Source organism: Ornithorhynchus anatinus, chromosome 5 (genome assembly GCF_004115215.2).
Source record: "Ornithorhynchus anatinus isolate Pmale09 chromosome 5, mOrnAna1.pri.v4, whole genome shotgun sequence".
NCBI lineage: Eukaryota > Metazoa > Chordata > Mammalia > Monotremata > Ornithorhynchidae > Ornithorhynchus > Ornithorhynchus anatinus.
The window spans coordinates 60,238,424-60,263,090 of record NC_041732.1 but is presented as its reverse complement, the minus strand read 5'-3'; the positions used below and the strand labels follow the sequence as shown (position 1 = coordinate 60,263,090).

The window sequence follows — 24,667 nt, the reverse complement described above, 5'->3', positions numbered from 1 at the left end:
TTTGGTATGCACGTTGCGACCAGGGTGAGTTCTGCATCGGCCTTTTCTTTACACACACAGTTATAAGTGAATGTCACTGTCACTGGCTTCTTCTTTGAATGTGGATTTATAAACACAAATGCTCATAATATCCAATTTATTAGATAGCTAGCACGAGGGGAAGTTTTTTCCCTCTAGACTTGAAGCTCCTTATGAGCAGAAAAAGTGTCTACCAACTCTCTTATATTGTCAGTCAATCAGTCAGTCGTATTTTTTGAGTGTTCGTTGGTGCAGAACACTGTACTAAGCACTTGGGAAAGTATAACTGGCATATTTCCTCCCCACAGTGAACTTACAGTCTAGAGGGCTGAATTGTACTCTCCCAAGTGCTTAATACAGTCCTCTCCACACAGTAAGCACTCAATAAGTAAAATTGATTGATTCCTGTAGTATTTTTGTTGCACTATGGAAAAAGAAATTTTTGCCAAGTAACTATGTACTCAAGTAGGGCTCCTCGTGGGCCTAAGAGTTAGCTGATTGACAGCTTCTGTCTGGGAGAGCTAAAGTAGCATGGCTAGTGGAAAGAACATGGGCCTGGGAATCAGAGGATGTGGGTTCTAATCCCGGTTCTGCCACACGTCTGCTGTGTGACGTTGAGCAGTAAGCTCATTGTGGATAGAGAATGTGTCTATTTTTATACTGTAGTCTTCCAAGCGATTAGAATAGTGCTCTGCACACTGTAAGTGCTCAAAAAATATGACTGACTGACTCAGTTCCCCCATCTGTAAAATGGGGATTTAGACTGTGAGCCCCATGTGGGCCAGGGACTGTGTCCAACCCAATAATCTTGTATCTCCCCCAGCACTTAGTTCAGTGCTTGGCACATAGTAAAAGCTTAACAAATACCACAGTAATAATTGTTCTTATTATTAGAGACTCTGAGCTGGCACCACCTCACATCATCTCCAACCTCACCGGTTCTCGCGATTGAGCAGCCCCACCTCCCTACCAAGACAGTAGTGGGGTATCATGTCAGATTCACCCCCAAGCCAATTCAGACCCAAACCAGAATTTTCTTTTAAACCCCACCGCGGGCCCTACACAAAGCCGGCCTATCCCTCGGGCCCACGGAGGCCCCGGCCGCCCCGGTCCTGTCCCTAGCCCGGGACTGGGACTGATTAATAGCAGCACAGAGAACGCAGGGAAGCGGGGCAAAACTTTCAGGCAGAGGGTTAGAAACATCTGGAACCCATCATGGGGGAGCAAGGAACATAAATGAGTTCAAGAGTCACCTCCGTTTGGTAGGAGAACAGGGGGGCAGGGAGGGATCTTTGGGAAAAGCAGGAAGGTGTGATAATGATCAACCAATAAAGCGCTGGCATTTGGGGCCGGAGAGTCCTTTCCTGTTCTTATCGACAGAGTGGAATTATGAAATTAGTTCTAGAGAAAAACCTACTGCAAAAGCCGGGTAACAGCACCCCGGCACCGAGGGCAGCCAAGAAGTGGACCGGGCTCTTTAATAACCATCCTTGTTAAGGGGAGCTCGGATGGCTTGGGAAATATGGTTTGGTTTAGTGCCTGACTTCACTGAACAGGTCAAATCAAATTCAGGTCTAAATTCCAGTAACTCCACAGGCGTGACAAGGTAAGAGGCCGTGGCCCAGGATCTGCATCTAGAGATATGGTTTGATGCTGCAAAGGGCCCCGTGACATTCATTCCCTAGCCGATGTGAAGAGAGTCGATGATAGTAGGAATGGTGCTATTGCTTAAAGGCTTACTCTGTGCCAAGCACTGTCCTAAGGGCTGGGTTAAAAGCAAGATAATCAGGTCAGAAGACACAGTTCCCGCCCCTTATAGGGTTCATGGTCCGAGGGGGAGGGAGAACAGAAAAGTACATAGCAATGTCCGTATCTATAAATTATTTATTATAAACCATTCATGTACATTTGCCACTTGTCTGCTGTGTGACCTTGGGCAAGTCGCTTCACTTCTCTGTGCCTCGGTTGTCTCATCTGGAAAATGGGGATTGAGACCGTAAGCCCCGCGTGGGACAGGGACTGTGTACAACCCGATTTGCTTGTGTACATCCCAGCTCTTAGTACAGTGTCTGGCACATAGTAAGTGCTTAAGAAATACCATAAAGGTAATAATATGTTCATGTCTATCTCCCCCTCTAGACTGTAAGTTCGTTGTGGACAGGGAATCTGTCTACCAACTCTTTTGTACTGTACTGTCCCAAGCGCTCGGCACACAGCAAGCATTCGATGATAACCATTGATGAGGATGAACAGGTGTTTAATCTCTGTTTTACAGATTAGGAAATGGAGGCCCAGAGAGGTTGGGATTGCCCAAGGTCACACAGCAGGCAAGTGGCAGAGACAGGATGAACACGCAGGTCCTCTGAATCCCAAGCCCTTGGGCGAGTCACAGAACTTTTCAGTGCCTCAGTTTCTGTTCAATACCTGTTCTCTCTCCTACTTTGACTGTGAACACTGTGTGCGACAGGCACTGTGTCCAATCTGACTGTATTCTATCTACAACAGCATCTGACACGAAGGGCTTGACAAATACCACAATTAGTATTAGAAGGAAAATGTAAAGCTATTAATCCAGTTCTAACTACTTATAAAGAAAGCAATCACCATGCTTCCTCCAAAGGCCACTGGTGGTATTATTATTACCATTAAATTTAATAATAATAATGATAATAATGGCATTTGTTTAGCACTTACTAAGGGCAAAGCATTGTTCTAAGCGCTGGGGAGGATACAAGGGGATCAGGTGGGGCTCACAGTCTTAATCCCCATTTTACAGTCGGGGTAACTGAGGCACAGAGAAGTTTAGTGACTTGCCCAAAGTCACACAGCAGACTAGTGGCTGAGCTGGGATTTGAACCCATGACCTCTGACTCCCTAGGTTCTTTCCACTGAGCCATGCTGCTTCTCTATTTATTAAGTGCTTACTATGTGTCACACACTGTTCTAAGCTCTTGGATAGGTACAAGTGTCAGAACACTAGAAATGGTTCAGATACTGGCATTTCTGATGGTCTTATGTCCATATAGTAGACGCCGGAACCAAATATCATGAAAACTCTTGCCCTAACATTCATCAGAGCCCATGCAGATTTTTCTGTGAGAATACCCACTTAGCGCTGAAAAAGAGTGAGACAAAACCAATCAGTTTACAAGGTTGTAGTTTATTTTAGGGCTTGATTAATTAGCAAGATTTTAATCCTGTGGATTTGATTTCTTTTTATTAGGATAGAATGCTCTTCTATTTATTTACTTATTTATTTGAGCAAAGTTGGGGCTTTTAAATTGAAAGCACTATTTACTTAGTTTCTTGGTTGAAGTTGCCAGTGAAGTTTGCATGCCCCTTTTTTTTATATATTAGTTTCCCTCTCCACTGTCCCTATTATTATTATTAAGTGCCGTCGAGTCGTTTCCAATTCATAGCGACTCTATGGATATACTTTCTCCAGAACGTCCTGTCCTCTGCCATAACTGCCACAATTCACAACTTTTCTAATGGTTCTTATCAATCTAGCTGCCGTTCTGCCTGTTCCACATTTTCCCTGGACTTTTCCTAGCATAAACGTCTTCTCCAAAGAATTAGTCCTCCTGATTATGTGCCCAAAATATGCTAATCTAAGTCACTTCATTTGGCTTTCCGAAGACCACTTTGGTTTAGTTTGTTCTAAAATCCATTTGTTTGTTTTTCAGGCAGTCCATGGTATTTACAAAAGCCTTCTCCAACACCACATTTCAAAAGAATCTCTCTATCCTGTTTTTTCACTGTCCAGCTTTCGGATCAATGTATTGTCACTGGTCCCTATAGGAGTTTACAAGTTATCGGCCAAGGAATATCACAGAGGAAACCATTCAATGAGAAGCAGCATGGCCTAGTGGAAAGAGCACAGGACTGGGAGTCAGAGGAGTTGGGTTCTAATCCCGGCACCAACCCTTGCTTCTTGTGTGACCTTGGGCAAGTCACTTCACTTTGCTGTGTCTCAGTTAAGTGGTCTGGAAAATGGAAATGAAAACTGTGAGCCCCATGTGGGCCAGGGACTGTGTCTAACCTGATTATCACATAAGGATTAAGCTAATGCTACTTGGCCACACTTCTGCCTCGTTGTTTTTCATGATAAGTGGGCTGATGTCAGCCATGAAAGCTATTCAACACTTTCCAACACTGTTCTCCAGAGGCTGACAATTTTAACAGTCTGGGGGAACTCACCTTGCTGAGATCAGCAGGCTGAAATGCAGCCTATCTGTGGCAGAAGGGAGTTTTTAGACATTCATCAGCACTAGATACGGAGAAGATAGGCTCAGAAGGAGATGGAGAGAACCAGGCAGTTAAAGAATCTCCTCCTCACCTATACATTTGAACTTGGAAAAGAGAGCGTGAGAACAAAAGAGAGAGAACAAAAGTGAGTGAAGCAATGTGGTCTAGCAGGGGAAGAAGTATGGTCTAGCAGAAAGAGCTTGGGCCTGGGAGTCAGGACCTGGGTTCTAATCCTGCATCCACCACTTGTCTGCCTTATGATCTTGGGCAAGTTGCTTCACTTCTCTGGGCCTCAATTACCTCATCTGTAAAATTGGGATCAAGACCGGGAGCCCCTCTGGGTTATGGACTGTCCAAACTACCTTGCACCTACCCCGGCGCTTAGCAGAGTGCCTGGCCATTAAGTGCTTAACAAATACCATGAAAAAAGCAAACAAACAAAAAATTAGACTCCTAGACCATGAGCCCATGTGGGAGAGAGACTGTGTCCAATTTGCATATATCTACCCCAGAGCTTAATATAGTGATTAGCACAAAGAAAGTTCTTAACAGAGTTCTTAACTCTGAGAGAAGCTGAGAGAAGCAGAGGGGGAAATGAAGTAAGAGAGACAAAAAGGCTGGGAAAGAAACAAGAGAAGGATAGAGGTGGGGTTTTTTTTCCCAATTGTATCTGTTAGACATGTACTGAGTGTCACTGTTCTGAGCACTGGAGTAGATACAAGTTTATCACGTCAGACACAGTCCCTGTTCTACATGGGGCTCTCAGTCTAAGTTGAAGGGAAGAGGATTTAATCCCCATTTTACCGACGAGGTAATTGAGGAAAAAGAGAAGTTAAGTGACTTGGCCAAGGCCACACGGCAAGCAATTGGCAGATGGGGATTCAAACTCAGGTCCTTTGACTCCCAGGCCCATGCTTTTTCCACTAGGCCATGCTGCTATAAAGATAGTGACAGCCTGATGGAGACAAAAAGGGAAACAGAAAGGGAGATGGAAATAGGTAAATCCACTGAGAACGACAGAATGGCAGTAGTAGTAAGGTATTTCCCCTCTCAGGGTCGCACCTGGAGAGTTTCCAGTACTCTACCGGTCTCGACTACGGGAGGGAGAGTCCAGCAGAGGCCTACCATTCCATTCCTAGCTTGGCCAGTGGCTAGCGAGTGGAAGGCAATCTGCTACAAGTTTGGACACTAAGAGTAATACTAATAGCAGTAACGTTTATTGAGTGTCCATTTAGTGTGTTGCCCTGAACCAGTCCCTAGCGATTATAATATAATAATAATAATGTTGGCATTTGTTAAGCGCTTTCTATGTGCCAAGCACTGTTCTAAGCGCTGGGATAGACACAAGGGAATCAGGTTGTCCCACGTGGGACTCACAGTCTTAATCCCCATTTTACAGATGAAGTAACGGAGGCACAGAGAAGTTAAGTGACTTGCCCACAGTCACACAGCTGACAAGTGGCAGAGCCAGGATTCGAACCCATGATCTCTGACTCCAAAGCCCGTGCTCTTTCCACTGAGCTGTTATTGCACTCTCCCAATATAGTGTATAGTGCTCTGCACACAGTAAGTACTCAACAAATACTATTGATAGAGAAATGCTAAATACCAAAACAACACATCCGCTGCAAACAAGGAACTTACACACTAATGGGGAAGACTAACATGAAGATATTAACAACTAGAGGGGTTAAATTAATAACTTGAGCAGATATAAACAAAAGTTTAAGGAGGTATAAAGTCATTCAATTCCAAGTGCTAGAATTGGCTGAAGAGATGATGTGCAGAGATAATTATGGAGAGCAATGTGTGTTTCTGTCTCCCGGCCGAGGGAACGCCATCAAACACAATTTCTGTCCCTCAATACTATCCTGGGATTTGCACCCGTGCCATCAGAGCGAGACCGACAGAGCCTCTACGAAGGATCCGAGAACTGCCCTGACTTCACCCTCTCTTGCTTGGGATATAATTGAAATTACTGCTTTTTATGGCATTTATCAAGCACTTACTATGTGTCAGACACTGTGCTAAATGCTGGGATCTAATCTAATCTGATCGAGCTAATCGAGCTAATCGAGTTGGACGCAGTTCACGTCCCACACGAGGCTCACAATCTAATCCCCGTTTTTAAGATGAGGTAACTGAGGCACAGAGAAGCCAAATGACTTGCCCAAGGTCGCACAGCAGACAAATGGTGGAGTTGGGATTAGAACCCAGAGGCTCTGATCACATGTTTCATTTACATATTGTTTCCTATTAAGATAGCTTTCTTTAGAGAAGCAGCGTGGCTCAGTGGAAAGAGCACGGGCTTTGGAGTCAGCGGTCATGGGTTCGAATCCCGGCTCGGCCACTTGTCAGCTGGGTGACTTTGGGCAAGTCACTTAACTTCTCGGTGCCTCAGTTACCTCATCTGTAAAATGGGGATTAAGACTGTGAGCCCCACGTGGGACAACCTGATTCCCCTGTGTCTACCCCAGCGCTTAGAACAGTGCTCGGCACATAGTAAGCTCTTAACAAATACCAACATTATTGATCCTTTTACATTTCTGACTGTCTTAGATGGTAAACTCCTAGAGGGCAAGGGACCATATCGGCAGCATTTAAAGCACTGCCAAGCCCTAGATGAGCTGTGGATAATAACCCCAATGATGCTATCGTTATTATTTGTTCTCATTGGTCACCCTTCTACCTACATCATTGGAGGTGGTGGTGACCAATGAGTAAAAATAATTGCATTTATTAAGTTCTTACTATATGGCCAGTGCACTGTGCTAAGCATTAATTCTTTCCAAATAATTTATTGAGCACTTATAAGAAGATCAGACACACTCCCTGTCCCCTTGGGACCTCGCAGTCTAAGTAGAGAGGAAGGGACCGAGCCTGGAAGGGCATCTGAAGGAAGTTATTGGCACAACCTCAAGCTATAATCCATCAATCAACGGTATTTATTGCATACTTTTTATGTGTGGAGCGCTGTTCTAAGCATCTGGGAGAGTACAATTAGGTCAGCAGACAGGATTCCCTGCCCTCAAGGGCCTTATACTCTAGTGGGGGAGATAGAAACTGAAATAAATTACAGTAACAGGGAGGTAGCTGAGTAGAAAGTATGGACATAAATATTCTTGGGGCAAGAGGTGAGGTGAGTAGCTAACTGACCAGTGAGGCTAATCTCTGACCACATCCATCACTGCTGAACCATTAGTGGTTACTTGCTGAGTGGAGAATCTGAACAACCCGACTCCACCCTCTGTCTGCTACTAGGCCCAGGGAAAGCCCCTTACCTTCTCTGTGCCTCAGTTTCCTCATCTCTAAAATGTTGATTAAATGTCTGTTCTCCCACTCCTTTAGCATGGGAGCTCCATCTGGGTCAGGGACGGTGCTCAACGTGATTATCGCATATCCACCCCAGAGCTTAGTAGAGTGCTTGGGGCACAGTAAGTGCTCAGCAGATATCATAATTATTCTTACTCCCATGCCTCAACTGCATCTTTGGGATCCAGTGACTAAGCAGGGCATGTCACTCCCCTTCTTAAAAACCTCCAGTGGTTACCTATCAAGCTCTGCATGAAACAAAAACTTCTCACTCTAGGCTACAAGGCTCTCCATTCCCTTGCCCCCTCCTACCTCTCCTCCCTTCTCTCTTTCTACCGCCCACCCCGCACGCTCCGCTCCTCTGCCGCCCACCTCCTCACCGTCCCCCGTTCTCGCCTGTCCCGCCGTCGTCCCCCGGGCCGCGTCCTCCCGCGGTCCCGGAACGCCCTACCTCCTCACCTCCGCCAAACTGATTCTCTTCCCCTCTTCAAAGCCCTACTGAGAGCTCACCTCCTCCAAGAGGTCTTCCCAGACTGAGCTTCCCCTTTTCCATCTGCTCCCTCTGCTGCCTCTCTACCCACCCCCCCTTCACCTCCCCTCAGCTAAGCCCCCTTTTCCCTCCCTTTCCCTCTGCTCCTCCCCCTCTCTCTTCCCCTCCCCTCAGCACTGTGCTCATCCACTCATTTGTATATATTTTTACTACCTTATTTATTTTGTCAATGAGATGTACATCACCTTGATTCTATTTATTGCTACTGTTTTAATGGGATGTACATCCCCTTGATTCTATTTATTGTTCTTGTCTGTCTCCCCCGATTAGACTGTAAACCCGTCAGTGGGCAGGGACTGTCTCTATCTGTTGCCGACTTGTACATTCCAAGCGCTTAGTACAGTGCTCTGCACATAGTAAGTGCTCAATAAATACTATTGAATGAATGAATAAGCAGGACCAGCCCTCTCCCTCCCCACACTCCTCGCCTCACCCAGCCTGGCAACAACCAACCAACCAACAACCAACCAGAGAAGCAGCTTGGCTCAGTGGAAAGAGCATGGGCTTTGGAGTCAGAGGTCATGGGTTCGAACCCCGGCTCGGCCATATGTCAGCTGTGTGACTTTGGGCAAGTCACCTAACTTCTCGGGGCCTCAGTTACCTCATCTGTAAAATGAGGATTAAGACTGTGAGCCCCACATGGGACAACCTGATTCCCCTGTGTCTACCCCAGCGCTTAGAACAGTGCTCGGCACATAGTAAGCGCTTAACAAATACCAACATTATTATTATTATTATTAACCCTCTTCAAGGATGGCACCAAGGAGACCCACGGGCAGACCCCTTCCATCACCACCCAACGTGGGCTGCCAAAGGGACCGTGTCCCCTTTAAGTGAGGCCCCAGCTGGGCCGCTACAATATTGAAGAGGCTGTGAGATTAAGTTATGTGAGGCTCCTGCAGCCGAACCAGATGCGACTGAAACCAGCCTCCTTATGTATTCATGAGCTGTGTGGAAGAGAAATAAAAGGATTCATTATCGCCCAAACTGTTACTAATGACATGTACCTGGCTCCTAGCACCTCTAGAAATCTAATGCGACACACTAGAAGAGAAAATGTATTCCCTTATTCAGAGCCCGGCGTTGGATGGAAAATTTCCTCCTCCTCAGCTCTTCCTCATTCTGTATTCACTAAAGGCGACATTTACAATTCTTCTGCCATTATGTCCTACCAGGCCCTCTGTGCCTCCTGTCACGACCTTCATATTAGCTGAAAATTGGAAATTCAGCAGCGTAGCCGAGGTGTGAGGGGGCCGGGGGTAGGGGGGCGTTGCAGGCCGCCTGGCCTCTCCTCCGCTCGCCCTATGCTGAGAGGGTCGCCTTGCCAAAAAATCACAACAACAACAACAATGATAATGCTGAGGAAAGAGGAGGGGAGTGAGAGAAGGAAGAGTATCAGGAGAGAGTCTGGAGATGGGAAAGAGGGGGCAGGAGAGGAGGAGAGAGCAAAGGAGAGGATGAAAAGACCCCAAAAGGGAAGGAAAAAACAAGGTCTTGCTCCCTGGAAGCCCCCAGAGAAACCAAAATGGTACCCAGACTGCTTGGCCGTCAGCTCATCAGACCCCTCCCCACCACACTACAGATAGAGGGGAAGTGCTTGACTAGTTGTTTTGTTTTGCCGTCTCCCCCTTTTTGACTGTGAGCCTGTTGTTGGGCAGGGATTGTCTCTATCTGTTGCCAAATTGTACTTTCCAAGTGCTTAGTGCAGTTCTCTGCACACAGGAAGCGCTCAATAAATATTATTGAATGAATGAATGAATGAAAGTACTGGGACTTCTGGGGGTCTGGGTTTGAGGAGAGTTACGTTCTAAGCAGTGGCTGAGCCGGTCAGCAGACTCGGATAATTCCCTTGTCCATCTGGGGCTCTGGGTTATCCTCGCTGGGAAATGCAGATTTCAGAAACTACTTTTTGACTACACCTGGGAGCAGGGATCTGTGTCTGTTTATCACAGCACATAGATGCATACTGTAATTTATTTACTTATATATATTATTTGTCTGTCTCCCCTTTTAGTCTGCGGGCTCACTGAGGGCAGGGATTGTGTCTGTTGTCGTATTATACTTTCCCAAGCACCTAGTACAGTGCTCTGCACAGTAAGCGCTCAATAAATACAATTGAATTAATGAATGAAAGAAGGAAGGGTTTGAACGTTGCAGTCTTCTCCGCGGTCAGTTAATGGTAGAAGAAGTGTGGCTCAATGGAAAGAGCACGGGCTTAGGAGTCAGAGGTCTTGGGTTCTAATCCTGGCTCCGCCACTTGTCAGCTGTGTGACTGTGGGCAAGTCACTTAACTTCTTGGTGCTTCAGTTACCTCATCTGTAAAATGGGGATTAAGTCTGTGAGCCTCATGTGGGACAACCTAATTACCTTGTATCTACCCCAGTGCTTAGAGCAGTGCTTGGCACAAAGTAAGCACTTAATAAATACCAACATTATTATTACTATTTCTTGTGTGCTTACGCTATGCAGTGCACTGGACTAACCTCTTGGGAGAGTCCAGTACAGTAGTTGGTAGATGAGTTCTCTGCCCACAAGAAGCTTGCAGTCTAATGGGGGAGATAGACTTCAAAAATAAATTTCAGATAAGGGAAACGTAAGTACTGAGGAATTGGAAGTGGGGTGAGTAGCAAAATGCTTAAGGGGAACAGATCTAAGTGCATAGGAGACACAGAAGGGAGGGCAAATTCACTGCTGGGAGTAATACTAGGTTTCTGTCAATCAGTCAATCGATGTTATTTACTGAGCACTTACCATGTTCAAGGCACTCTACTAAGTGATTGGGAGAGTACAATACAACAGAGTTAGTAAACATTCTCTGCTTACGAGAAGGGGACACAAAATGTGCCCTTTTTGAGGTAACACCTCCTCCAAGAGGACTCACCTGACTAAGCCACCGCCGCCTTTCCTCTTCTCCCGCTCCCTCCTCGTCCCTTTGACTCGTTCCCTTGATTCATCCCCCCTCCCAGCCCCGTAGCACTTACGTATATATCTGTAATTTATCTATTTATATTAATGTCTGTCTCCCCTGACCTAGACTGAAGCTCATCGTGGGCAGGGAATGTGACTGTTTATTGTTGTATTGTACTCTTCCAAGCACTCAGTATAGTACACGCAGTAAGCACTCAATAAATACTATTGAATGAATTAATTGGGAAGGGAATATTCTCCTAGGAAAGGATCCAGAGTCTATGAAATATGGTCTTCCATGGATGTCTTGGGAAGCAGCATAGACTAGTGGGAAGAGCATGAGTCTGAGAATCAGTGGACCAGAGTTCTAATTCTTCTTAGATTCTTCTTAGATTGGGACCTGTCTATCTTGTATCTACCACAGTGCTTGGTACAGTGCTCTGCACATAGTAAGTGCTTAACAAATACCACATTATGATTATGACTTCTCCCCACTCCTCAGACCCCTTCCCAGCCTTCTTCAGGGAAGAGGCATCCCGGAACTTGGAAAATTATGGATGAGGAGGAAAATTCTAGAGGAAAATAGTTTCTACTTCATGTGATGCTTGAATAACGTCTCTGGGCTTCAGTTTCCTCAGCTGAAAAATGGGAATTCAATACCTGTTATCCTGCCTACTTGACTGTGAACTCCAGGTGGGACAGGGATTGTTTCTGGCCTGATTAACTTGTATCTACCCCAGTGCTTTGAACAACTCTTATCATATTGTAAGTGCTTAACAATACTAGTAAAATAAAGTATAAAGTGTTCTGCATTTGAGGAGGGAGAAAGCTGCTTTCCCTCTGAGGATAGAGAAGGGGCATAATATTTAGATAATATTCGGTATATTGTAAGTTTTTTGAGGTCAGGAATTGCCTCCCTACTCTATTGTATGCTTAGTACAGTGCTCGGCCCTCAATAGGTGCTCAATAAATGGCACTGATTGATTGAATATCCCTCCCTAAAAGCTGCCATCTCCAGTAGGTGTTTATTGATTGTTCTCCTAGCTTTCCTTGTCATGATTTTCCCTCGGCCATTTAAGCACTTGTGCTTTTATTCATATTCTCTAGACTAAGCTTGTTTTGGGCAGGGAACATGTTGGCTACCTCTGTTGTACTGAACTCTTCCAAGTGTTCTACTCATAGTAAGCTCTCAGTAAATACGATTGATATTCATTAGTTTTTTTTAGTTTATGACTTGCTTATTTGTATCGATTTACTTACTCATTTAGCTGTAGCTTGCCTTGTCTTGAGCCGCCGAGTCATCTTCTACCCATAGCGATGCCGCGCACACATCTCTCCCAGAACGCCCCACTTCCGCCTGCAATCGTTCCGGTAGTGTATCCATAGAGCTTTCTTGATAAAAATGTGAAAGTGGTTTGCCATTGCCTCCTTCCATGAAGTAAGCTTGAGTCTTCGTCCCTAATTCCCTCCCACGCCGCTGCTGCCCAGCACAGATGAATTTTGACTTGTAGCAGATGGCCTTCCACTCGCTAGCCATTGCCCAAGCTAGGAATGGAATGAGTAGGCCTCTGCCTGACTCTCCTTCCTATAGTCGAGACTGGTAGAGTACTGGAATCTCTCCAGGTGTGACCCTGAGAGGGTAGCTGTAGCTTACTCATCAATTTTCTCTGTCAGTAATCTCCTCAAGGGTAGGGATTGCTTTTTTTATCCTCCCTTTGCGTATTTCCCAAGCTCTTAAGTCAGTGCTCTGCATCCAGAGAATGTCTCTAAATTGTCCTAGAAGGACATCACCCAAGGAGGGAAGGTGATATCTCTTCCTAAAAGCCCCATTCTGAGAGGACATGTGAGAAATGATGCTCTCTTCAGAGTCCACTCTCCTCATAGCCTCTTCTGTCCTGATCTACAGATCCATCAACCAATCAAAGGTATTTCTTGAGCACTTACACTATGCAATAAGTTCTCTTATCTACAATATAAGCAGATTAGGCACAGTCCCTCTCCCAGTTGGGGCTCCCAGTCTGGAGGGTAGGGATGAACAGGCATCTAATCCCCATTTTACAGATGAGAAAATTGAGGCATAGAGAAGTTAAGTGACTTGCCCAAGGTCACACAGCAGACAAGTGGCAGCTCTGGAATTAGAACCCAGCTCCTCCGACTCCCAGGTCCATGTGCTTTCCACTAGCCCATGCCTCCAGAGCACTTATGTACATATCAATAATTTGTTTAGATTTATATCAATGTCTGTCTCCCCCTCTAGACTTTAAGCTCACTGCCGGCTGGGAATGTGTCTACCGACTCTGTTATACTGTACTCTTCCAACTGCTTAGTACAGTGCTCTGCACCCAGTAAGTGCTAAATAAATACAGTCGATTGCTTCTCAATCAATCATTCGTTTATAGTTATTGAGCATTTTCTCAGTGCAGAGCACTATACTAAGTAAGCAGTAGTAGTTAGTAAAAATATTTTATTAAACACTTTTCGTGTGCAGAGAACTGAATTAAGTGTTGGGAAAGTATACTGTGACGGGAATCTGACATGGTCTTTTCCTTCAAGGGGCTTACAGTCCAACTAAAATCCATGTAGGTGTTTTTGATCAAGGCCTCAGGGGAAAGGAATGGCAGTCAGGACTTCAGCTGCTATGCTGCTCACTGCCAGGCAAGGGCTTACACCATTTAGACCACTTAGATCAAAGAAGCAGTGTGGCTTAATGGATAGAGCAAGCATCTGGGAGTCAGAAGGACCTGGGTTCTGATCCCAGCTCGGCTACTTGTCTGCTGTGTGACTTTGGCAAGTCAGCTAACTTCTCTCTTTCTCAGTTACCTCATCTGTAAAATGGGGATTAAGACTGTGAGCCCTATGTGGAGCAGGCACTGTGGCTAACCTGATTTGCTTGTATCCACCCCCATCCTTAGTATGGTGTCTGGCATACTGTAAACACTTAAATACCGTAATTATTATTATTGTTATTATTATTCAGTGTCATCTTTCTTGCCAAATCTAATGCACACTACTCCACCCTAATCCTTTTCAACCATTCTGCTACCTTTGACACTGTGGACCATCCCCTTCTCTGTGCAATAGTATCTAACCTTGGCTTCACTGACACTATCGTCCCCTGCTTCTTCTCCTTTCTCCGTGCTCCTCAGTCTCTTTCACTGCCTCCTCCTTTGCCTCCCACCCTTTAACTTTGGGAGTCTCTCTCTAGGCTCAGTCCTGGATCCCTTTCTATTCTCCATCTACACCCACTCCCTTGGAGAACTCATTTGCTCCCACAGCTTCAACTAGCATCTTGCAAATGATTCCTGAATGTACCTGTCTAGCCCAGACCTCTTTCTGCTCTAAATTTGGGAGTCTCGCTCTAGGCTCAGTCCTGGATCCCTTTCTATTCCCCATCTACACCCACTCCCTTGGAGAACTCATTTGCTCTCACAGCTTTAACTACCATCTCTCGCAAGTGATTCCTGAACCAACCTTTCATTCATTCATTCAATAGTATTTATTGAGCGCTTACTATGTGCAGAGCACTGTACTAAGCGCTTGGGATGAACAAGTCGGCAACAGATAGAGACAGTCCCTGCCGTTTGACGGGCTTACGGTCTAATCGGGGGAGACGGACAGACAAGAACAATGGCACTAAACAGCGTCAAGGGGAAGAACATCTCGTAAAAACAATGGCAACTAAATAGAATCAAGGCGATGTACAATTCAATAACAAAATAAATAGGGTAACGAAAATATATACAGTTGAGCGGACGAGTACAGTGCTGTGGGGATGGGAAGGGAGAGGTGGAGGAGCAGAGGGAAAAGGGGAAAGTGAGGCTTTAGCTGCGGAGAGGTAAAGGGGGGATGGCAGAGGGAGTAGAGGGGGAAGAGGAGCTCAGTCTGGGAAGGTCTCTTGGAGGAGGTGATTTTTAAGTAAGGTTTTGAAGAGGGAAAGAGAATCAGTTTGGCGGAGGTGAGGAGGGAGGGCGTTCCAGGACCGCGGGAGGACGTGACCCAGGGGTCGACGGCGGGATAGGCGAGACCGAGGGACGGCGAGGAGGTGGGCGGCAGAGGAGCGGAGCGTGCGGGGTGGGCGGTAGAAAGAGAGAAGGGAGGAGAGGTAGGAAGGGGCAAGGTGATGGAGAGCCTTGAAGCCTAGAGTGAGGAACCTCTCTAGCCCAGACCTCTCCCTGCTTCAGTCTCACATTTCCTCCTGCCTTCAGTACAACTTTGTTTGGATGTCCCACCGACACTTCAAACTAAACATGTCAAAAACAGAACTCATCTTCCCCTTGTCCTCTCCTTGACTTTCCCATCACTGCAGACACACCACTATCTCCCCAGTCTCGCAAGCCCATAACCTTGGCATCATCCGCAACTCATCTCTTTCATTCTATTCACATATTCAATCTGTCATCAAATCCTGATGGTTCTACCTTCACACCTCTAGAATCTTCCCTGGACTCTCGCCACCCAAACAGCTCTCACACTGATCCAGGTACTCAGACAGTACTTGATTACCGCATCAGCCTCCTCATTAACCTGCCTGACTCCTGTCTCTCCCCACTCCGGCCCAGACTTCACTCTATTGCCCAGATCACTTTTTAAAATAACTATTCATTTCACATCTCCCCATGCCTCCAAAACCTCCAGGGGTCGTCCATTCACTTCCCCTTAATTAATTAATAAATCATGGTGCTTGTTAAGTGCTTACTATGTGCCAAGCCTTGTCCCACATTAGGCTCCCACTCTTAATCCCCATTTTTCACAAATGAAGTAACTGAGGCACAGAGAAGTGAAGTGACTTACCCAAGGTCACACAGCAGACAAGTGGTGGAGCAAGGATTAGAACTCATGACCTTCTGACTGCCAGGCCCGTGCTCTATCCATTACACCCTGCTCCTTCTCAAAACAGAAACTCCTAATCCTCAAATTTAGGGCACCCAAACAACTCTCCTCTTCCTACCTTTACCATGATCTTCTACTACAGCCCAACTCACACTCTTCGATCCTCTAACACCAAACTACCGCCTGTACCTCATTCTCATCTCTCCCTCCACTGAACCCTTGCCCACATCCTCCCTGGGCCTGAAACTCTTTCCCTCTTCAGACCCAACAGACATCCACTCACCACATCTTCAAAGTCTTATTAAAACCACATCTTCTCCACTAGGCCTTCCTGGATTAGGCCCTTTATTTCTCCCTGTTGTCACCTCTTCACTTGGCTTTTATCCCTTCCGCACTTTGATACGCACCCCAGGCTCACAAAACCTAGATAATTATTCTTATAGCCTACTATTTCCCCAATCCCTAGTCTATTTTAATGCCTCTCTCTGTAGACTGTAAGGTCCTTGTGAGCTGGGATCACATTCACCAGTTCTGCCTTGTTGAACTTTTCAATACACAAACAGTAAGTATGCACACAATAGGAGCTCAATAAATACTGAGTAATTGATCAGCTGTCATTGATCTGCCTCTATTAATCTTCTTCCATTTTCCTCATCTTTCTTCTGTATGATCTTCCTTCTCCCTTTTATACCCTTTTCTCCTTTTCATCTCTTGTTCTCCATCTTTCATTCATTCAATCTTATTTATTGAGCAATGACTGTGTGCAGAACACTGTACTAAATACTTGCACTGTACTAAGCCCTTTCTCCACCTCTTCATTGTCTCTGCTTCCTCTGGTCCCAGTCCTTCCTTCCTCCCAGCCTCCAAACCTCTACTTGTCAACCTGCTTCTTATCCACTTCATTAGGCTATTCCCGACTGTTTACTGACGGTTGTTTGTGTTCGTTGGAGAGCCTTCTAATTTAATCAAGGTCGGAGACACAGTTCCAACGCGTGTTTGCCCAGAGCGCTGGCCCTGCTCTCTGATTAATTCACAGGACGTCAGATACATTGTTCTGCTTTGTTTGTCATCTTCCCGGCCCCCTGCTCCACACACCAGGTGTGGAGGGCTCAAAAACGTCCCACAGAATGACAGCAGGGCCCTCGGCTCCCAGGTCCCCAGGCCCCAATCTAGCTACCGAGAGCTGAGCCCTGGGCCCTGGCTGACCGAGCTGCCCAGGCAAAACCGTGTCCCGCTGGGGCTTCTGGTGGCACACTCAATAGGTAGGACACGGGCCTGAGAGTCAGAAGGTCATGGGTCCTAATCCAAGCTCCACCACTCATCTGCTGCGTGGCTGTGGGCAAGTCACTTCACTTCTCTGGGCCTCAGTTACCTCATCTCTAAAATGGGGATTAAGACTGTGAGCGCCACGCGGGACAGGGACCGTATCCAATCCGATTTGCTTATATCCACCTTAGTATAGTGTCTGGCACATAGTAAGTGTTTAAGAAATACTGCAAATATCACAATCAAGTTCTGTTCTGCTTCTCATCGAAAGGGAGCTGGGTACGGCACCTGAGGTGGCAAGGGGATGGGGCTGAGACAGTGGGGCTTGATCTTGGATGGCCACAAATTTTGCATCTGTCCCTCTGGTCCCCTACCACACAGCGCTGGCTGCTGCAGCTTGTCAAATGGCCGGCTCCCACGCTGTTGCCCCGCATCAGCCATTAATCCCGGGGCCCACTACCAAAGGGATGACCAAGATGAGCAAGCTCAGAACGAGATTGCTGTTGGAGAGCAGCCCTGCCCTCATCTTCACTCCCATCAAGTGTCCAGGCTCTTGGATACAGAAAGTTTCCAAGTAGAGAGCTAAGTCCAGGAGAGGCAGCTAGGAAGATATTTCTAGGAGGGGCTGGGAGGGAGAGGGAGGAGGAGCTGGGCTGCCTCTGCACCTCCGGGCACCTCCGGGTTCAGCCCTTGTGAGGAAGTAGAGACGGGACCACTCTCCCAGCTGGGGCGATTGGACAGGGAGAGCGCAAAGAATGAGAGGGAAAGCTGGAGGGGCCCCTAGGGAGGGAAGAGAGGGAGCAGCTTTATTAACCGATAGAGAAAGATGAGGGGAGAGTAAGAGAGAGAGAGAGAGAAAGACTGAGGAACGTCCTCCCTCCTCAAATCCGCCAGGCAGTCATTCATTCATTCATTCGATAGTATTTATTGAGCGCTTACTATGTGCAGAACACTGTACTAAGTGCTTGGAATGTACAAATCGGTAACTGATAGAGACATTCCCTGCACTTTGATGGGTTTACAGTCTAATCGGGAGACAGACAGACAAAAACAATAGCGATAAATAGAATCAAGAATCAATGATGTACATCTCATTAACAAAATAAATAGGGTAATGAAAATATATACAGTTGAGCAGATGAGGCAATTACTCTCCCCCCCTCCTCAAAGCCTTATTGAAGGCACATTTCATCCAAGAGGCCTTCCTGGACTAAGCCCCACTTTTCCTCATCTCCCACTTCCTTCTGCGTCGCCCTGACTTGCTTCCTTAGCAATTCCCTCCTCCAAGCCCCACAGCCCTTATGTACATATCTGTAATTTTATTTATTTGTATTGATGTCTGCCTCCCCCATTCCAGACTATAAGCCTGTTGTGGGCATAGAATGGCACTGTTTATTGCTGTATTGTACTCTCCCAAGCACTTAGTACAGTGTTCTGCACACAGTAAGCACTCAATAAATACAATTGAATAAAAGGAGGAGAAAGAAGAGGAGGAGAAAAAGGAGAAGGAAGAGGAGGTTGTCCCTCGTGAGGCTCACAGTTTTAATACCCATTTTACAGATGAGGTAACTGAGGCACAGAGAAGTGAAGTGACTTGCCCACAGTCACACAGCTGACAAGTGGCAGAGCCGGAATTCGAACCCATGACCTCTGACTCCCAAGCCCGTGCTCTTTCCACTGATTATTTTTATTTTTTACGGTATTTCTTAAGTGCTACTATGTGTCAGGCTTAAATACCGCAATTATCATTATTATCACTACTACTAAGTGCTGGGGTAGATACAAGCTAATCAGGTTAAACACAGTCCCTGGTCCACATGAGGCTCACAGTCTAAATCCCCATTTTACAGATGAGGTAGCCGTGGCACAGAGACGTTAAGTGACTTGTCCGAGGTCAAACAGCAGACAAGTGGCAGAGCTGGAATTAAAACCCAGGTCTCTGTGACTCCCAGACCTGTTCTCAATCCACTAGGCCGTGTTGCTTCCCTCAGTACTTATAATTTACTTTAATGTCTGCCTCCCCCACTAGATTGAAAGTCATCTGAGAGCAGGGATCATGTCTTCCAGCTCCACTATATTGTATTCTCCCAAGCACTTAATACAGTGCTCTGCACATAATAATAATAATAATGATGTCGGTATTTGTTAAGCGCTTACTATGTGCAGAGCACTGTTCTAAGCGCTGGGGTAGACACAGGGGAACCGGGTGGTCCCACGTGGAGCTCACAGTCTTCATCCCCATTTTACAGATGAGGGAACTGAGGCACCGAGAAGTGAAGTGACTTGCCCACAGTCACGCAGCTGACAAGTGGCGGAGCCGGGATTCGAACCCATGACCTCTGACTCCAAAGCCCGTGCTCTTTTCCACTGAGCCACGCTGCTTCTATGCTCCATTAATATATCAATTGTCTGGTTTTATACAGAGCAGTATCGTTTTCAAAACTGGTTTCTCTCATCTGTTCCACTAGACTGTAAGCTTGTTGCAGGCAGGGAACGTGTCTACCAACTCTGTTGTATTGAACGCCGCAGGTTTCCGCAGAGGACTTTTCCACGTGTCATTTTGACATCATAATGTTATGTAACCTAGGCAACACACACGTGTTGGGTGCTTCCCCTATCCGTGATGTAGTCTAATATCTGTGTCCTGAGAGAGACTGTAAGCTCCTTTTAGGCAGGGTTCACATCTACCAACTCTGCCTGTTGTACTCTCCCAAGCATTTAGTTCAGTGCTCTACACAGAGCAAATACTCAATCAATACCATTGATTGATTAACTGATTCCTGGATGGCAAAGAGGAAGGGAGAGGGAGGAGAGATTCGGGGCTCAGAATTTTCAAGTGTCACCAGATGTCACCCATTGTCTCCGGGCCCATATCACATCCTTAAATTCCTTTCCTTTTCTCCTGCATATGCTAAATTGCATCTCCGGAGCCGTAAAGAAACATGGTACTTTCAGACTGAGGGATAAAGGACTGTGTCCCATCTGATTAACTTGGAGAAGCAGCATGGCTCAGTGGAAAGAGCCCGGGCTTGGGAGTCAGAGGTCATGGGTACGAATCCCAGCTCTGCCATTTGTCAGCTGTGTGACTGTGGGCAAGTCACTTAACTTCTCTGTGCCTCAGTTACCTCATCTGTAAAATGGGGATTAACTGTGAGCCTCACGTGGGACCACCTGATGACCCTATATCCACCCCAGCGCTTAGAAAAGTGCTCTGCTCATAGTAAGCGCTTAACAAATACCAACATTATTATCTACCCCAGCGATTAGAACAGTGCTTGCCACATAGTAAGCACATAACAAATATAATCAAAAAACAAAAAAGAAAACAATGGGTTGAGGAAGTTACCTCAACAAGTCAGGAGGAAAAAAAGCGACTTTCATTTGGAATATCCAGAAAGACAGTTAAACCAAGTTTTGTCCTGAAATTTCAGATGGATTGCCTCCAACCTCCATTTCAGTTTGCCTGGCCAGAATCAGATCAGATCCAAACGAGCAAATGTTCCAGAGAATTCAGGCCTAAAAATAGATTCTGTCCTCAATCATCTAGCCTCAGGGGGCAAAATGGGGTTTTGGATTGAAATATCTGGATAATTGAAGCCTAGCTTTACTTATAAATTTCAGTTCTCCAGATCATTTACATCCACGCAACTGTGCAACATCACTGCATAGACTAAAGGGAAGACGTGACGGGCATTCGAGCAATTTAATCATTGCTGACAGACGATCGGGTCGGTACAAGATTTACTGTAGATTATATTGCCTCAGTGTTCAGATGGGCCAGCTGTACCCTGGTCTCATCTCTCAGCCTTTCTACAATGCTACAACGCTGCTGCTGCTGCACAAACCGTCTTGCTTAAGCGTCGCTTAGCCCACCTCCTCCCTCTCAAAACCCTCAACTAGCTGTCTGGGTCTCTCCGCGTCAAACAAAAACTCCTCACGGTCGTCAGTCGATCGTGATCAATGGTCTAACAAGTACCATGATAATAATTATCATTTTGACTGCTTACTGTGAGCAGAGCCCAGTACTAAGCGCTTGGGAGAGTACAATATGACAGATACATTCTCCGCCCACAATGAGCTTACAGTCAGCTTCAAGGCTTTCCAACATAATAATTATGGTATTTGTTAAGCACTTACTATGTGCCAGGCACCATACTAAGCGATGATTTGACCCCACCTGCCTTTCTTTTTTTTTGTTTGTTCTTGTTAGGGCCACTCACCCCAGTGGGCCCACCCACTCTGCCTTCAGCACCTGCACCACATGCCCCCACATACCCTGCCCGTGGTGATATACCCCCCCCCCCAAATGCCTCTGATGCCCCACGTCTAGGGCCTCCATCTGCCCCACCCCCAGTGTCTCTGTCCACCACGCCCCAGTAGCCTCGGCATGCCCTGACTCCAGCATCTCCACATGTTTGCCTCCAGTGACACTGCCCACTCCGCTGTTTCCAAGCTCTTTTGGGGAAACTGAGGCCCAGAGAGGATGTCTTGTCATCCAGGAACCTACTAGGCCCAATTAATAGAGGAGAGAAACTGAATTCCAGAGGGGCAAAGCGACTTTACCTGAGGACCTAACTAATAATAAGAATAATTGCGGTATTTGTTAAGCCCTTATTTTGTGCTAAACACTGTTCTAAGCACTGGGGTAGATACAAGGCAATAATAATAATGTTGGTATTTGTTAATAATAATAATAATAATAATGTTGGTATTTGTTAAGCGCTTACTATGTGCCGAGCACTGTTCTAAGCGCTGGGGTAGACACAGGGGAATCAGGTTGCCCCACGTGGGGCTCACAATCTTAATCCTCATTTTACAGATGAGGTAACTGAGGCACCGAGAAGCTAAATGACTTGCCCAAAGTCACACAGCTGACAAGCGGCCGAGCCGGGGTTCGAACCCATGACCTCTGACTCCAAAGCCCGTGCTCTTTCCACTGAGCCACGCTGCTTCTACGTTGTTAAGTTGTTAAGCGCTTACTACGTGCAGAGCACTGTTCTAAGCGCTGGAGTAGATACAGGGGAATGAGGTTGTCCCAATGAGGCTCACAGTCTTCATCCCCAATTTACAGATGAGGGAACTGAGGCACAGAGAAGTTGCCCACAGTCACCCAGCTGACAATGGGCAGAGTCGGGATTCGAACCCATGACCTCTGACTCCCAAGCCCAGGCTCTTTCCACTGAGCCACGCTGCTTCTCTGTCACAGGGGAATCAGGTTGTCCCACGTGGGGCTCCCAGTCTTAATCCCCATTTTACAGATGAGGTAACTGAAGCACAGAGAAGTGAAGTGACTTGTCCACAGTCACACAGCTGACAAGTGGCAGAGCCGGGATTCGAACTCATGACCTCTGACTCCAAAGCCCGTGCTCCTTCCACTGAGCCACGCTGCTTCAGGTTGGATACAGTCCACGTTCATTCATTCATTCATTCAATAGTATTTATTGAGCGCTTACTATGTGCAGAGCACTGTACTAAGCGCTTGGGATGAACAAGTCGGCAACAGATAGAGACGGTCCCTGCCGTCTGACGGGCTTACGGTCTAATCGGGGGAGACGGACAGACGAGAACGATGGCGATGAATAGAGTCGAGGGGAAGAACATCTCGTAAAAACCGATGGCAACTAAATAGAATCGAGGCGATGTACAATTCATTAACTAAATAAATAGGGTAACGAAAATATATACAGTCGAGCGGAGGAGTACGGTGCCGTGGGGAGGGGAAGGGAGAGGTGGAGGAGCGGAGGGAAAAGGGGAAAAAGAGGGTTTAGCTGCGGAGAGGTAAAGGGGGGATGGCAGAGGGAGTAGAGGGAGAAGAGGAGCTCAGTCTGGGAAGGCCTCTTGGAGGTGGTGAGTTTTAAGTAGGGTTTCGAAGAGGGGAAGAGAATCAGTTTGGCGGAGGTGAGGAGGGAGGGCGTTCCGGGACCGCGGGAGGACGTGACCCGGGGGTCGACGGCGGGACGAGCGAGACCGAGGGACGGTGAGGAGGTGGGCGGCAGAGGAGGCAGAGGAGGTGGGAGGCAGGGCCCCACGTCCCTCATGGGGCCCCCAATCTCGATCCCCATTTTACAGATGAGGTAAACTGAGAAACGGAGAAGTTAAGCGAAGTTAAGTGACTGGTCCAAGATCACAAAGCAGACGTGTGGCACAGCCTACCCATGCCCAGTCAAGACCAGTGCTGGGATTCACAAAGTTAAGGCACCCAGTTCCAACCTCTAACTCGTCTCCTTAAACCTCCGGGAGAATGGGTAAAAGCAAAGACACCGTCTCCTCAAGACCAACCACAACTTCAGAAGCAGTGTGGCCTAGTGGAAGAGCATGGCCCTGGGAGTCCCTTTATGGGCAGGGAACGTTTCTACCAACTCTGTTGTACTGTACTCTCCCGAGTGCTTAGTACAGTGCTCTGCACTTAGTAAGTGCTCAATCAATATGCTTGATCGACTGAGTCAGAGAACCTGGGTTCTACTCCTGGATCCACCACTTGCCTGCTGTACGATCTTGGGCAAGTGGCTTAACTTCTCTGTTCCTCAGTTTCCTCATCTGTAAAGTGGGGATTAAATACCCTGAGAAGCAGTGGAGCACACTGAGAAGCAGCGTGGCTCAGTGGAAAGAGCCCGGGCTTGGGAGTCAGAGGTCATGGATTCGAATCCCAGCTCTGCCACTTGTCAACTGTGTGACTGCGGGCACATCACTTCACTTCTCTGTGCCTCAGTTACCTCATCTGTAAAATGATTAACTGTGAGCCTCATGTGGGACAACCTGATTACCCTGCATCTTCCCCAGAGCTTAGAACAGTGCTCTGCACATAGTAAGCGCTTAACGAATACCAACATTAGTATTATTATTATTATTATACCTGTTTTCCCTTGGGGGACAAGGGTTGTGTTTAATCTAACCAACTGGATCTTCCCCAGTGCTTAGTGTAGTGACTGGCACCTAGTATAAGCGCTTACCAAATGCCACAATTATTTTTATTCCAGACCACCGGGGTGGTTTGCCTCCCTCCCTCTCCCAGCCGGACCTTTGTTCATTAGCACGGTGACCTTTCCAAGCTGCCTTTCACCCATCTCTACCACCCCCATTTCCTACTGCTTCCTCCCCCGCTCTCCCCAGGAAATGCAATGCTTGCCAAAAGTTACCGGAGTGCTCAATAGCAGAAGAGAATAGTCCCCAAGTTGCAGTTTAGCTGCTGCTGCTCTGGTGTAAATTCAATTAACTGGGATGTGTGAAGAGGAAACAGACCCTTTCTTCACCTGCCCAGCTGCTGGCTCCCTGCGCTCTAGTCTGTAGCTTGCTGTGGTCAGGGAATGGGTCTTCCAACTCTGTTGTATTACACTCTACCAAGTGCTTAGTATAGTGCTCTGCACACAATAAGTACTCAATAAAAATATTGATTGATCGATTGATTTCAGCAGAGAGCAAACCTCAAGACCCCTCTGCTTCTTGCTGCTTATTCCGTGCCTAGCGGCCAAACTCTCTTGGAAAAAATCAGCTCTGCCCATACTCCAGGGAGTTGGAAAGGGGTGTCTACTACTTGAC

The 24,667-nt window shown here is 46.8% G+C and overlaps 2 non-coding genes across 2 annotated transcripts; one reads left to right on the top strand and one right to left on the bottom strand.

The window, feature by feature from the left end:
• The first annotated feature begins 5,310 nt into the window (after nucleotides 1-5,310).
• LOC114812748 lies at nucleotides 5,311-5,447 on the top strand. The gene has a single exon (XR_003760399.1). It is a non-coding gene; the product is annotated as a small nucleolar RNA SNORA7 (small nucleolar RNA).
• Nucleotides 5,448-12,538: 7,091 nt separating this feature from the next.
• LOC114812491 lies at nucleotides 12,539-12,676 on the bottom strand. Its single transcript, XR_003760144.1, has one exon. It is a non-coding gene; the product is annotated as a small nucleolar RNA SNORA7 (small nucleolar RNA).
• Between the last annotated feature and the right edge of the window lie 11,991 nt (nucleotides 12,677-24,667).